General features: G+C 35.4%; 1 protein-coding gene across 13 annotated transcripts in view; it reads left to right on the top strand.

The window, feature by feature from the left end:
• FAM110A (family with sequence similarity 110 member A) overlaps positions 1 to 11321 on the top strand; it is a 181308-nt gene that overhangs the window by 101601 nt on the left and 68386 nt on the right. For 12 of the 13 annotated variants that reach the window (XR_012473677.1, XM_074211804.1, XM_074211802.1 and 9 more), the window contains one exon: positions 3178 to 3305. The gene's annotated coding sequence lies outside the window, so the exon portion shown is untranslated. Of the gene's footprint in view, positions 1 to 43; positions 726 to 3177; positions 3306 to 11321 lie in introns of those variants that run through there. The other variant, XM_074211806.1, reaches the window with a different exon arrangement.

Genomic DNA, 11321 nt, shown 5'->3' with positions numbered 1-11321 from the left:
GTAAGGGAAGTCCACCAAAAGTTTCCTTATCCCATCTTAAGGGCTTGGAAGTGGATGAAAAGGCACAGGAAAAGTGTGCTGTCTCATCTCTGTCACTGTTGGTCTGTTTTTTGTCTGTCTGTCTGTCCATGTGTCTGTCTCTCTGTCTCAGGTTCCTCCTCCATTCCCCGTAGTTCCAGGTCTCTCCTTTCACTCAGTGCTTCCTCCACCCTTGGCTGATTCCCAGTCTCCTCTCAGAAGGGGCAAATAGGCAGCTAAGCATTAACTTGGTCCCTGTTTCTTCCCTGAGGAAATTGATCCAGGGTCACCGGATACCTTTATATTCAGGTGACAACCTTCACACCAATATCCCCATTCCCCCTCTTTCCCTTCTCCCTGGGACTAGAGGGATTTTTTTCCAGATTAGATACCTAGAACTGTGACCTCTTGACTAAGGATGGGTTAGCGGGCATCAGAATTTAAAGATGACTGTAGATAAATTTGGGATTCAAGGTCATCTTGTATTCCTGGAATCTGGAGTCTGGTCCTAATATGCCTTCAATTTTCTGTGTGACTTTCTTCTCTCTGGCTTCAGTTTCTCCATATATAAAATGAAAAGTTGGTCTAGATGACTTAGAAGGACCCTTCTAGCTCTGATAGACAAAAATTCCTTTCTGTCTTTGATACTTTATGAATGCCTCTTGGGTATGGGCCAAGGAACTGAACTCTTTCTTCATTCTTCAAAGGTAAGTAGTATTTATCTTAATCGCTAAATTCTGTGCCCCTGCTCCAATTCCTGATGAAGTTCAAGAAAGATTCCCCTACTTTTGCTCTCTCTGAAGCACATAATATACTGTGCATTCTTTTGCAAAGGGCTTTGATAATCAGAACTGGAAAGGATTCTAGGACAGAGCATGTCAGGATTAGGAGAGAGCAATAGAAATATAACCAGATGACCTGGGTCTGAGGTCTTGAGCTGCTAATTACTTGGACAAAAATTACTTGCTGCTTTAACTTTGTTAGAATGTCAGAGCTGAGGGGCGGCTAGGAGTACCTAGGTTCAAATCCGGTCTCAGACACTTAATAATTACCTAGCTGTGTGGCCTTGGGCAAGCCACTTAACCCCATCTGCCTTGCAAAAACCTAAAACAAAAAAAGAATGTCAGAGATGAAAGGGAGGGACCTTAGAACACTGTAAGAGTAGCATGGGGTATGAAAAATGATTCAATCCATTCCCTTTTTTCACAATTAGGTAAAATTGAAGTCTAGAGAAATTAATTGACTTTCCCAAGGTAACACAATAAATTAGTGGCAGTCAGGACTCAAAGTCAGTAATACTTTCTTTTTTTTTTTGACCTTTTTTTTAGAGTAATACTGTTTCTTTTTTTTTAGGGTTGTTTTTTTTTTTTTGCAAGGCAAATGGGGGTTAAGTGGCTTGCCCAAGGCCACACAGCTAGGTGATTATTAAGTGTCTGAGATCGGATTTGAACCCAGGTACTCCTGACTCCAGGGCCGGTGCTTTATCCACGCCGCCACCTAGCCGCCACCTAGCCGCCACCTAGCCGCCACCTAGCCGCCACCTAGCCGCCACCTAGCCGCCACCTAGCCGCCACCTAGCCGCCACCTAGCCGCCACCTAGCCGCCACCTAGCCGCCACCTAGCCGCCACCTAGCCGCCACCTAGCCGCCACCTAGCCGCCACCTAGTAATACTCTTTCTATGAATCTCTAATAGCCATTCTTTTCCTACAGTATTGTATTAATTGTTTACTGTGTATAGGTTATAACCCTGACCTCATTCCTGGAATGCTGGTGCCCACCAAACTATAAATTTTTTGAGGGGAAGGATCATGATTTATATTTCTTTTATTCCCCATAGCACCAAACAGTTACTTAGTGCAACCTCATCGATAATTGGTTCCAGGTCATAGCCTAGAATTTCAGTTGATGAGAATAATTGGCCACATTGATTGAAATGATGAAGGACAGCCTGGTGGCTAACAATAAAGTAGTGAACAATCATTTCTTCAATGCTCACCATGAGCTTGGAATGCTGGTATAAAGTTAGACCTAACCTCTGGTTCTGATTCATGTTGGCTGAAAGGCAAGGACAAGTCACTTAATTATATTATTATATTCCCTATACCAACAAAATTAGACTAAAAGTAGCCTAACTTTACCCTCAAGACCAAGACTTTTTGGGGGAAAAAAGGGAAGGGAATAAGCATCTATGAAACACCTACTTAGTATCTGGCAATGTGTTAATATGATCTCATTTGAACTTGTGACAAATCCTGTAAGGCAGGTGGTATTATTTTTACAGTTGAAGGAAATGAGATAAAAGATTAAATGACTTGCCCAGGGTCATCCCAGCTAGGATGTATCTGAGGTAGGATTGTAATGGGCATAAAGTTTCAAAAATATTAACTATACACCCACAACATGGAGGAGGTATGAATAGACAAGTTTGAATTAAAAAAAAAATCAAAGATTTTAGTGATTTTCAAATATAACCTGAATCACTAAAGTTCCAATGCAAAAAGTTAACTTGAAAAAGGAAGTAATGAAGAGTAATGACAAAGGTAATGAAAGTAATGAAAATATAAGTTTCCAGAGGGAAAAACTCCCTATTTGATGAAAAAAACACCAGGAAAACTGGAAGGCAGTATGGAAAAAATTCTTAGACCAACATTTTACACTGCATTCCTGTTACACTGTGACCTTAACACTAAAACTCATATTGTTAAAAAAAAATTAGGAGAGAAAGATTATGTTTGTTGTTGTTCATAGACCCAAATCTATTATTGACCAATCAATGAGAGGCAGAGTGATTTTGGTTTAAAGGCATAGGCAAGAGTTCAGTTCAGGGAATTCATTAGAATGGGCTTTATCAAAACCTGAATTTTCAGAGCTATACAAGAATTATATTCCTATGGGCAGAATACCCACTTACATGTAAGGATATGTATCCTCACATGGACAGAGGAAGAGGAAGAAGAGGAGGAAGAAATAGTAGCATTGCCCTTCTAGTACTGGTGTTTTGGGTCCCCCAAGCGGGTAAGTTACTACTACTCACAGATTGTTGTTTATCCATTCTGGTAGAAATCCAATGAGGGCAATGTCTTAGCTTGTAAGTGAATTGAATTTTAGTGAAGCAGAGCTATGCAAAGCCATCAGATGCCTTATTCTTTTTTTTCCAGAATCATCAGAATCCAGGGGCAAGACAGAAGTCAGTATGACTGGAGATGAAGATCGTGGCCTTTTTAAGCTAAGGTCTTTCCCAGATTGCAGTTTGTCTGAGGCAGCATCCAATCAGTAATTAAGGCAGGTAAGAATTCAATCAAATGTCTTACTTTGCCTTCATAAAAGAATCAATCAAGGAGGATAAAAACTCTCAGAATCTCTGGCCAGAACATAAACAAATGCTAGTTACATTTATTTGAGTCAATCAGGGTACAAACAATGACCAAGTATAAATTGGTCTATAATATTGGCCAATCAATGAGAGCCAGAGTGATTTGTAGTTCATCAAAATTTACATAAGAAAGAAAAAGGGGGGCTAGGTGGTGCAATGGATAGAGCACTGGCCTTGGAGTCAGGAGTACCTGAGTTCAAATCTGACCTCAGACACTTAGCTGTGTGGCCTTGGGCAAGCCACTTAACCCTATTGCCTTACAAAAAACTAAAAGAAAGAGAGAGAGAGAGAGAAGAAAGAAGGACCAGCAGTGAGGCTTTTCCTGCTATAGGTTGCTGTTTGTTTTTTATTCTCAAAGAGGACCATGGTATCAGGAAGGGGATGGCATGACATGCAATTGAATTGGATTTAAGTGAGGGAGGGCTCTGCAAAGTCATAACCTCATTTTCTGTTCCAGAACCGTCTGGGTGCAGTGGCCAGACGTGGATCAGGATGAGTGGAGATAGCCCTGGTTGCAATTGAAAGACCTTGACTTTTTTTGAGCTAAAATCTTTTACTGGTCTCAGTTTGTTTGAGTTAACACCCTTCCAGTGATTAAGGCTAGGAAGGAATAAGGCAAAGAATTGTCTACTTTATCTTCACAAAAGAACCAATAAGGGAGGGGGGGGAAATTTTCAGAGTTTCTGGCTTGTACTGTACTGTACTTTACTCTCACCCAGGTACACAGTTCTTTCCTAATGACCTTCTAAATCTTCATTTTCTATTTATGGGTTCTTGCCTCTCTGGAATTTGTTTAGAGTCATTATTTAAAGATATTTGGAGGGTTTTGGAAAACTCCACTACCTTGGCACTGCCTCCCAGATCATTGTTTTTTATTTGTTTGTTTTAAAACGGGGACAACTAGCTCTCTCATCTCATGTATTTTTCATTTATGATTTATTAAAATATAGCTTTGGAAATCCAAGCTTTGATAAAGTATTTAACCCAAGTCATTCTGGCTCTCACTGAGTGACCAGTACTTGGACCTTACTTGATCATTGTTTGGGCACTGATTGATTTAGAGTGAGTGGAAATAGCAATTGTTTCTGTTCCAGCCAGAAACTCTCAGGGTCTTTCCCCTTCCTGATTGTTTCTTTTGTGAAGGTAAAGTAGATCATTCTTAGGCTTATTCAGTTGTTTTTCCAATGAGATATTTTACACAGACTTCTATTTTTTTCTTTCATTCGGTTTTGATTATGGTTTTCAGGTAGTCCAGTAATTTTTCACTCATCTCTTAGGGATCTATTTTCCAGGTCAATTGTTTTCACAAACTAGAATCAATTAACCAGCAAAACTGAGTATAATCCTTCAGGGAGAAAAATGTATATTCAATCAGATAGAGGACTTTTAAGTATTCTTCATGAAAAGACCAGAGATGAATAGAAAAATTTGACTTTCAAACACAAGACTCCGGAGAAGCATAAAAAGGTAAACAGAAAAGAGAAATCATGAGGAAATTAAAGTTAAACTATTTATATTCTTGGTTTTTTTTTACAAGGCAATGGGGTTAAGTGACTTGCTCAAGGTCACACAGCTAGGTAATTATTAAGTGTCTGTGGCTGAATTTGAACTCAGGTGCTCCTGACTCTAGGGCTAGTTCTCTATCCTCTACACCAGCTAGATGCCCTGTTTATGTTCTTACATGGGAAGATGATACTGGTAACTCATAAGGACTTTCTCATTATTAGAACGGTTAGAAGGGAATGATTGAATTAGTTCTGCAACTCTACCACCAATGCATTAATATCTCAATCCTCACACAATCTCACCAACATTGATTGTTTTCTCTTTTTGGCCTCTTAGATAGTGTAATAAGTGTGAGTTGGTACCTCATGGTGGTTTTAATTTGCATTTCTCTAATCAGTAATGATTTAGAGCATCTTTTCCATATGATTATATATAGCTTTAATTTCTTCATTTGAAAACTGCCTGTTCATATCCTTTGACTATTTATCAATTGGGGAATGACTTAAGACCTTATAAATGTGATTCAGTTCTCTACGTATTTTAAAAATGAGACCTTTATAAGAACTCCTAGTTGTGAAAATTGTTTTCCAACTTTCTGTTTTCCTTCTAATCTTGGCAGAATTGGTTTCTTTAGTGCAAAACCTTTATAATTTAATTTAGTGAGAATCATCTGTTTTGTAATTTATAATGCACTCTATTTCTTGTTTGGTTATATTTTCCCCTTTTTCCATAGATTTGACAGAGTATTTTTTGATTTATTAATTGGTCTATGGTATCATCCTTTATGTCTAAATCCTGAACTCATTTGGACCTTATTTTGGTATAGAGTGTGAGATGTGGGTTTATGCCTAGTTTTTGCTGCTCAATTTTCTAGTTTTACCAACAATTTTTTTTGTCAAATAGTGAGTTCTTATGCCAGAAGTTAATGTCTTTGGGTTTGTCAAACAATAGATTACTATAATCATTTAATACTGTTTTTTGGGTATATATCCTAAACCACTGGTCCATTACTTTATTTCTTAACAAATACCAGACAGTTTTGATGATGCCACTTTATAGTAAAGTTTCAGATCTAATAGAACTAGACCAACTTCCTTTACTTTTTTTTTATCAGTTCCTTGATATTCTTGATCTTTTGTTGCTGCAGATGAATTTTTATCACTAATTTTTCTAGTTTGATAAAATAGTAATTTAGTAGTCTGATTGGTATGGCATTAAATAAGTAATTTAATTGGGTAGAATTGTCATTTTTATTATATTAGCTTGACCTAACCGTGAATAACTGATATTTTTCCAATTGTTTAGATCTGTAATTGTGTTTGTATAGTTTCTAGATTTGTCTTGGAAGATAGATTTGTCTGCAGTTACTTTAAATGGAATTTCTTTTTATTTCTTGCCTTTGGGTTTTACTGTTCATATATAGAAATACTGATGATTTGTGTGCTATTTTGCTGAATTTGTTAATTGTTTCAAGTAGTTTTTTTAGATGATTTTCTAGAGTTCTCTAAGTTTTTCATCATATCATCTACAAAGAGTGAAAGTTTTGATTCTTCATTGCCAATTATAATTCCTTCAATTTATTTTTCTTTTCTTATTGCTAAAGTTAATACTTCTAATACTATAATAAATAGTAATGATGATTAAGGTGTATCATTGTTTCTTCCCTGATCTTTCTGGAAATGCTCCTAGTTCATTCCATTAATATTTGAAAAGTGGGTTAGGTATAAAGTGATTATAACTTGATGTGATTCATAACTCTTGAGAAGTATATTTGTATTATTAATATTTCCAGATAATATTTGTTAATGGTTTTTAGATAGTTTAGATAGTTATTATTATTTTAAGGAAAACTACATTTATTCCTATACTCTCTAGTGTTTTTAATAGGATTGGATGTTGTATTTTGTCAAAGACTTTTTCAGCATCTATTCAGATAAACATATGATTTCTGTTGGTTTTGTTATTGATATGTTCAGTTACCTTGAGTGTTTTCCTAATATTGAACCATCCCTGCCTACCCAGTATGAATCCTATCTTATCATAGTGTATTATCCTAGTAATAACTTGCTCTAATCTCTTTGCTAAAATTTTATTTGACATTTTTGCTTCAATGTTTATTAAGAAGATTGTCTATATTTTTGTCTGTTTTTGCCTCTTCTTGAATTAGGTAAGCAGCACCATATTGGTGTCATAAAAGGAATTTGGCAGAACTCCTCCTATTTTTTAATTAGTTCATGTAGAATTGGAATTAATTGTTCCTTAAATGTTTGTAGAATTCACTTTTAAATCTATCTGAACCTTGAGACTTTTTCTTAGGGAATTTATTGATGGTTTCTTAAATTTATTTTTCTGCTTAAGCTACTTTATTTCCTCTTATGTCAATCTGAGGAATTTGTATTTTTGTAAATATTTATCCATTTCATTCAGGTTATCAAATTTATTGGCATAGAGTTGGGCAAAATGGCTCCAGAATATCTCTTTAATTTCCTCCTCATTGGTGGTGAGTTCATCCTTTTCATTTTTTTTTTTTTTTTGGTAAGGCAATGGGGTTAAATGGCTTGCACAAGGACATACATACATACAACTAGGTAATTATTAAGTATCTGAGGCCGAATTTGAACTCAGGTACTCCTGACTCCAGGGCCAGTGCTCTATTCACTATGCCACCTAGCTGCCCCCTTTTCATTTTTGTTATTGGTAATTTGGAATTCTTTTTTTTAATCATATCAACTAAAGGTTTATCAAGTTTATTGGTTTTTTTCAAAAAACTAACTCTTAGTTTTAGTTATTAGATCAATGATTTTCTTGCTTTTGATTTTATTAATCTCTCCCTTGATTTTCAGAATTTCTATTTTGATATTTAATCAGGGAATCTTTAATTTGTTCTTTTTCTAGCTTTTTAGTTGTATACATAATAAAATGATCTCCTCTTTCCCTTTTTTTATTCATATAAACTTTTAGAGATATAAATTTCCCCTAAAAATTGCTTTGGCTGCATCCTGTAAATTTTGATATATTGTCTCATTGTTATCATTTTCTTGGATGAAATGATTGATTATTTTTATGATTTGTTGTTTGATCCATTCATTCTTTAAAATTAAGTTATTTAACTTTCAATGAATTCTTTGTTTATCTTTCCATGACCCTTATTACATGCAATTTTATTGTATCATGATCTGATTTGTATGTATTTATTATTTCTACCTTTCTTCATAAAATTTTTATTTCCACTGAAGCATAATATATTTTATTCCAGTCTTTAACCTTTACCTTGTGTACATTTCTGCTTCATATGTGCTTCTTGTCAACAATATATTAACGGGAATATGATTTTTAATCCATTTTGTTATCTGCTTACATTATATTGGAGAGTTCATCCCATTCACATTTACAATTAAGATTGCTAATTCTGTATTTCCCTCCATTGCTATATTTCTCTGTTTCTATTTTTGTCTTTCCTTTTCTCTTATTGTTTGTCACTGATTTTTCCCCCTTTTTCCTTTAACTTTTCTTTTAAATTTTAACTTTAGATTTGTTTTTACTTTTACCTTGGTCTTCCCTTTTATCGGTCCCTTCTTCCCTTTTCTTTCCTTCCCCCTACTTCCCTGTAAGAGTAGGATAGATTTTTTTAAACCAAATTAGAAATGTATGTTATTCCCAATCTGTGTCAAATTTATTGAGTAGGATTTACTCAGTGTTCACACCCTCCCTTCTTTCCCTCTACTATAACAGGTCTTAGTACCTCTTCACCTGATATTATTTATCCACTAATACCTAGCCTTCTCCTAGAAGAGTCCTTCTGTTTATGGCTTTATTTTTAAACCCTGTCTTATACTTACATCCCCTTTTTTTGAAAATATGCTTTTTATCTGACCTGAGAGAAGCAATATTATCCATAGTTGATAAACTGATTGATTGATAAGCAGAATTACCTTATAGTCACTAAGTACCCTCCTCTCTTCTGTCTCATTACAAATACACTTCTCAAGAGTTATGAATCACATCAAATTATAATCACTTTATACCCTCCATGGACATATAATCCTCATGACTCAAAGCATCATATTAAGTCAAATCATATCATTAACCATTTATAGCCCCCCCCAAGGCATGATCCCTCCAAGTATAGCCAAAGAGTCAAGCAAGACAAAATTGCTTCATGATGTTTTCATGTCCATTTCCTGTAAGTCTCCTTCAGTCTCTGTAGCACACCATCCAAAGCCCTACAGCCCTCCCCAACCAAAGTGTCAGGGTACACTCTCTCCCACTGTCCCTTTAGCACTCCAACCTTGGTACTAAAATCCTTAACTAAAGTATGGATTAAGACAAGATCAATTCCTAATCTCTTACATCTAACCCTTCTAAGTATGCTCCTACCCTCTGCCCCTTTTGTACTACAAATCTCAAGGTGTCTAGTAAAGTAAAATTACTTCGTATTTATTTATATATAGAGCCTCTAAGTACTCTAAGAACTGGAACAACCTGAAAGTCTCTCTGAAGAACTTTAAAATTGACTGTGCAACATGGGAGACACTGGAATAGGGCTTCTCTCATCAGAGAAAGTGCTGAGCTCTATGACCAAGGCAGAATTAAAGTAGCTCAAAGGAAATTTGAGATGCATACATTTAGAGTAAACACCCTAGGTACTCAATCTGGATTATTTGTGCCTGACCTGTGGTAGAGCATTCTGAGCTCACATTAGTCTGATCAACCACAGTCAAATGCAGTGTAATTTGTTTCAAACATGGGATTTTTCATTTTGGGTTTTTTCAATAACAAAGGACAAGAACAAACCATATCCATATCTTTCAACTATATTCAACCCTTCAACTATCCTAAGACAAATACAATTCTCAAGAGTTAGAAGTATTATCTTACCTTTTAGGGTTCTTAATGTTCTTGAGTAGTATTTTTTTCCCTTTTCCATTTACTTTTTCATGCATCTCTTTAGTCTTCTATTTGAAAATTGAATTCTTTGTTCAGATCTGGTCTTTTTATCAGAAAATTTTAGAAGTCCTCTATTTCATTAAACATCCATTTTTTTTTCCACTGACAGAATATGCTGAATTTTGCATAGTAGTAAATTCTTGGTTGTAATCCAAGGTCCTTTGCTCTCTGAAATATCATATTCCAGGCCCTCTGATGCTTTAATGTTGAAGTTAATAAGTCCTGTGTTATTCTGATTGTGCTTTCTTTGTGTTTAAATTGCTTCTTTTTGACTGGTTGCAGTATTTTTCTCCTTATTTGAGAATTCTGGAATTTAGCTATGATAGTCCTTGGAGTTTTTAATCCTGGGGTTTCTTTCTGAAGATAATTATTCTTCCAAAGACCATTTTTGTCTTCGTGATCTAATAGATTGGGACAATTTTCCCTTATAATTTCCTGAAAGATATTTTTTAGATTCTTTTTTTTTAAATCTAGCCTTTCTGGTAGACCAATAATTCATAAATTATCCCTCTTGTATCAATTTTCCAGATCCTTTGTTTTTCCTAAAAGGTACTTTATGTTTTCTTCAATTTTTTCAGCCTTTTGATTTTATTTGATGGACTCTTGGTGTTTCACAGATTCATTAGTTTCTATTTGTCTAATTCTTAGTTTTAGGGTTTTATTTTCTTCAGTTAGCTTTTGTGTTTCCTTATCCAGTTGGTTAATTTTCCTTTTTGTTGAGCTGTTTCCCCTTTAAAGTTTTTGACTTGAATTTTAAATGAGTAGCATTCCTTTTCCAGATGGTCAAATTTATTTTTTGAAGAGTTTCATTCTTTTTCCAGTTGACTATTTTTTATTTTTAAAGAGGTTGATTGCTTTTTTCAGTTTTTCATAATTTTTCTGCATGGCTCTCATTTCTTTTCTCCATTTTTCTTCTTTCTCTCTCCTTTGGCTTTTAGATTCTTTTTAAGCTCTTCTATGAGGTTTTGGATTTGAGTTCAATTCATAGACTCCTTTGACTGCATTATGATGGCATTTTTATTTTTTCTAACTGTAGTTTTCTATGGTTAACTATAGTTTTCTATGTAGTTTTCTCTTTTAGTTTTTTGCTTATTTTAATTTTTTGAGCTCTGTTTCTGGGATATAGAGAATATAGTCCTGAGCTTTCTGTGCAGGGGCTGAGGTCTGACCCCTGGCTTATATCTCTGGCCAAGTTGTTACCTATGCAGCCCAGGTGCTTCCTGTGCAGAGGTTTGTTTCCTCCTTTATGTTCAGACTCTGACTATGTAGTTCCCAGCCCAGTCCTGTCTTTTGCCTCAGTATTTCCAAGATTCAGAGTTTGTCTGGGGCTGGAACCCTCCCTGCTGTCTTGCTAAAAGCCTCCCATTGGTTTTCCACTCTTCTGCCTATTTGGCTCTTACTTCTTTCTACCCCCCTCCTACCCCCACCCTCCACAAAGAGACAGATCTTCACTGAAGATTTTCTACAATGCTCTAC

This window comes from Macrotis lagotis, chromosome 1 (genome assembly GCF_037893015.1).
Source record: "Macrotis lagotis isolate mMagLag1 chromosome 1, bilby.v1.9.chrom.fasta, whole genome shotgun sequence".
Classification (NCBI taxonomy): domain Eukaryota; kingdom Metazoa; phylum Chordata; class Mammalia; order Peramelemorphia; family Peramelidae; genus Macrotis; species Macrotis lagotis.
Note: the sequence above shows the minus strand (reverse complement) of the source record. Positions and strands in the feature narration are given on the sequence as shown.